Source organism: Hippopotamus amphibius, chromosome 11 (genome assembly GCF_030028045.1).
Source record: "Hippopotamus amphibius kiboko isolate mHipAmp2 chromosome 11, mHipAmp2.hap2, whole genome shotgun sequence".
Classification (NCBI taxonomy): domain Eukaryota; kingdom Metazoa; phylum Chordata; class Mammalia; order Artiodactyla; family Hippopotamidae; genus Hippopotamus; species Hippopotamus amphibius.
Window position 1 is genome coordinate 12,173,196 of NC_080196.1, and position 4,808 is coordinate 12,178,003.

Sequence of the window (4,808 nt, forward strand, 5' to 3'; positions counted from 1 at the left end):
AATTAACTTATGTTTTCCTCTTAATTAACTTATGATTCTATCCCTTACAATTATTCCCATCATCAACAAATCTTAAGAATCACAGAGTGTCATCGTTGGACAGGGAGAGGATTTCGTTAGAGCAACTACGAAATGTTACTAATGCATAGAGACAATAGACACAAATGTTTGCAGTCTGGAGAGTCTGAAAACTGTAAATTCGAAAGCAAGTGTTAAAGTGCCCTCTCGTGGTGCACACAGCACACTGATCATGAGTATCCTTTCTCCAGGGCAAAGGAAACACAGGTTGCAAGATGCAGGACTATGGGAAGCCTGGCTTTTTGAATCCTAATTTCAGTTTCTTCCAGAAACCCTGAGGTTCAGACAGAATGTGACACATGAAGATTTAAGTTAATAAAAAGAGGCTTCCAGCATCGAAGACCAGGAAGAAATAATGAATGTTGAGAGGCTATAGGAAACACTACATTGCATGCTAAGGACAAGCATCCTCGGCATTTCTTGCCAGTCTGCTCAGAAAAATTGAGTTCTGGTTAGCAGTTTTTCATCTAGTAGCGACACTATTTGGTTGGTTAATGATTTATTGCTTTATTACACATTGACCTAGAGGAAGCATCTTCACTAGGCCACTTCCTCAATTTGATGACAGACAGTCAACTGTCTGGAATGACCAAGAACTATTCTTTTCTGAATTCTTTGAGATATATGCTTCATATGGGTTATTCATGTTCTTCTGGTACAGGTAACAAGATTGTACCATTTTCATTAAACCTTAAAGCCAGTCTAGGGTTGATTAGAAACTTTTAATATAGTAATTGAGTTCTTACATAAAGGACAACACAGTCTTCTGGAAATAATACTTGTCTGAGAGCATGGAGATAGGGACGGTGGCATTGCCTCTACCACTACCTAGGTGACTTGGAGCAAACACTTTAACATCTCTGGGCCTCAGTTTCCCCACTAATAAATGAAAGAACCAGACTAATAATTGGTTACCTTTTTCAGCTCCAAAATAATCTGATTTCTAAAAATAATTTGGCTGGTTATGTTTTAAAGTAGCCTGTTTTGTATGTGTTTTTCCTTCATCAGTTCCAGGGTCCTGTCTCCTAGCCCGCTTCTCAGCAGAAACCAAGACTTAAAGAACCAGCTGAACTCAGGGAGAAACAAAGATTGAAGGATGCCAGCCTAGAGAGCCAGCTTTCCTCTTCCCAGACCTAGAAAGTGTAAGGGCTGGGAAAAGGGGATGGAAGAGAGAAAGTGGTGAGTTACTCCAGTGAGGCCAGGATGGGTAGAGCTAGGAGACAGCAAAGAGGAGCTGGGACTTTCCACCTTGTGGGTCAGGACCCAGCAAGGAAGGGACCGAGAAGGAGCAGCCTCCTCGTGTGTGGACCCGCATTGACTCACCACACACAGGGAACCCCATGCTGGGCACGGTTGTCCCTCCTGAACAAAGGTGGGCATGGATGCCTCGAGTGGGGTCGGGGCATGAAGGGAGCCCTTCCTGCAGCCTCCCCTGATTACAGAAGAGCTGAAGAGAACAAGTCGGGCACGTCTCCACGAGAGGAACCCCAGTCCACTGCCCCGATCCACCGTGGAGCCCAGAGGCTTTGTCTGCAGGTGTCCTTAGCCTCACCAGTAATGGACGTGGGGAAGTGTGCACCTCAGTTTTTATCAATCTGTCATGTTTTAGAGGAATTTTCTATTTCCTTTTTAAAATGGGAAGTAGCTTTGGCTATCGAGTTATTTCCTCTCTTAATTAGATGAACTATCCCCCGAGAATCTAAGGCTTTGGTGATCTCTGAGAATGCTTTCAGATGTGAAATAGAATTATTCTAAGTCTTCTCAAAGCTTAGGTTATTATATGTTGGGCCTTAAATTAGGCTTAATTGTACCAGAATTTTACTATATGAGATACTGCTTAAGGTGGGTAGCTCACCACCTGAAACATGGAATTCTTTCTATCATATGGCAGAGTTGTACGTGGTTCGGGTGTATATATTAAATTCTATGACGCTGTCAGTCAGAGATGGGGCAGATGTCCCAAATTAATTTTAACGTTAATATAAATGTATTAAAAGAATACAGTCAATCAAACATATTAGGTACCACAAAAGAAAATAGAGGTGGTCTTGAGTGTGATTAGAAACAGGGAAAACAACACACCCACCAAAAAAATAAAAAAGAAGGAGTTTGTCTCATTCCTAAAGAAAGTTAGTAAATACACATATTTGTAAATGTTTGCGTTTTTCAAGGAGGACTTCTTAGGACGCAGGGTTTGCATCTGATGTTGTTTTTATTTTTAAAAAGACGTTGAAAGAAGGCAGAGAGATCAATAAAACCCTCCTGGCTGGAAAAAAAAGGAGCTGTTTCCAGGGCAACAAGGGAGGATGAAATGTTACGGATTTGAAGGGGACAGCATTTGACTAATGCAAAGAAAGAGGTGAGAGAAAACAGAGACCAGACACTTGGCCAAATTGAGAATAAGAAACACGTGACGAGTCTCTGCAGCTTCTCTATTTAATGCTCCAAACTACCCTCCCCCAGCTCCCAGCGCCTAACCCCCCTCCCAGCTCACAGGCCCGTCAGGCTTCCATGTCTCTTCTCCCTCCGAAGAAATTTCACCTCAGAAAAGACCAGAGACGCACTGAAGCTCCTGACTTCTCACAGAGGCTGTGGAATTTCAACGTGAGGTAACATCTCATATAAACCCATCTAACATGATTCAAAATGGAGTAACACCTGTCAAGGGCCCCTATTAAGTCTCTTTCAGACATCCAAGGACTGGAAAATCACTGAAGACAAAAAGTTACAGATTCTCAGAAAAACCCCATCCTATAGAAGCAAGGCCAGCTTGGATATAACTGTGGAGCGAAGCAGATATGAACCCATCGCCTCTGTCCTGCACCTGCCCTTTGAAGCCCAATCAAAGACTCAAACCCCCACCCTTCGGTGACAATACCACTCTGTGCACCTGGCCCCTTTCCTTTCTTGGAAAGTGAATAAAAGCTCTTTTTCTCCTCTCGCTAACATTTCTGTGAATCTTTTCACAACCTATCACCTATCATCTCATGCTGGAGTTTCTCCAAGGATGGCAAATACTTCTTCTCAGGAGCCTGGTGGCAGGAGCCTGAGGTCGGGGAGGGTGAAATGTATGTAAACGTCTATGTTTAGTCTTTTTCTTTATTTAAGTTTTAATTTTCTAAAAATTTTCACTGAAATACAGTTCATTTACAATGTTGTGTAACTTTCAGGTGTACCGCAAAATGATTCAATTATATATATGTGTGTGTGTTCTTTTTTATATTCTCTTCCATTATATGTTGTAAGATAGAGTCTAGTTCCCTGTGCTATACAGTAGGTCCTTATTCGTTATCTATTATATATATAGTAGTGTGTATATTTTAATCCCAAACTCCTAACTTTCCCCTCCCCTCCTCCCCTTTGTTAACCATGAGTTTGTTTTTTATGTTTATGAGTCTATTTCTGTTTTGTAAGTTAATTTGTATCATTTTTTTTAGATTCCACATAAGAACAATATCATGATATTTGTCTTTCTCTATCTGACTTACTTCACTTAGTATGATAATCTCTAGGTCCATCCCTGTTGCTGCAAATGGCATTATTTCATTCTTTTTTTATGGTTGAATAGTGTTCCATTGTACATATGTACCACATCTTCTTTATCCATTTAGGTTGTGATACATGTTTAGTCCTTAACATGTACACACATGTTCACATTACTCGTTAATTCATCTGAGTTATTTTTACATAAAATAATATTAACAATAACATTTATTACAACTACCATTTATTAAATTATATGTTCCAAGCACAGTGATAAAGACTGCATATAGAACACGCGCCCGGCGGCGGCGGGGCGGCGGGGCGGCGGGGCGGGCGAGGGTCCGGGGGCCGCGGGCGGCGGCGAGCGCGAGCCGAGGGCGGCCGGCCTCCCGCGGCCGTCGAGCCCCGGAGTGCACGCCGGCCGGAGCCAAGTCGGTGAACACGGATGAGCTGCGGCACCAGGTCATGATCAACCAGTTCGTGCTGGCCGCGGGCTGCGCGGCCGACCAGGCGAAGCAGCTGCTGCAGGCGGCGCACTGGCAGTTCGAGACCGCCCTCAGCACGTTTTTCCAAGAAACCAACATTCCCAACAGCCGCCACCACCACCAGGTGATGTGCACGCCCAGCAACACACCTGCCACACTGCCCAACTTCCCCCCGACGCGCTGGCCATGTTCTCCAAGCTCCGCGCCTCCGAGGGCCTGCAGGGCAGCAACAGCCCCATGACCGCCGTGGCCTGCCCCCCCCCCCCCCCCCCCCCCCCCCCCCGCAAACTTCAGCCCCTTCTGGGCCTCGTCCCCACCCAGCCACCAGGCCGCCTGGATCCCGCCCTCCTCCCCCACGGCCCACAGCTTCCACCACCTCCACCGCCCACAGCCCACGTGGCCCCCCGGAGCACAGCAGGGGGGCACCCAGCAGAAAGCCGTGGCTGCGATGGATGGCCAGAGATGAGACTGGATGCCGCCGGGTCCTGGACTGGAGCTGGGGGGCAGTCCAGGGTCATGGGGACATAGGAGGCCTGGGGCCGGGGAGGGGGGGGGGAGCTGGGGCGGGGGGGGGGTTTCCTGAAGATCGCACTGGAAGATTTTATAAGAGAATTTTTGTGGGTGGGGGGACAGTAAACTTCCTGAGCCATTTGGGTCCTTCAGGAGTTTCTCTTCAGGCAAGTTTTCTCTCTCTCTTTTTTTTTTTTTTTATTTTAATTAACTTTTAATTTTATTTATTATTTTTTCGGGGGTACACCAAGT

The 4,808-nt window shown here is 45.6% G+C and overlaps 1 pseudogene; it reads left to right on the plus strand.

Annotated features, from left to right (window-relative positions):
* The first annotated feature begins 1,482 nt into the window (after positions 1-1,482).
* On the plus strand, positions 1,483-4,560 carry LOC130830800 (UBA-like domain-containing protein 2; annotated as a pseudogene).
* Positions 4,561-4,808: the final 248 nt, after the last annotated feature.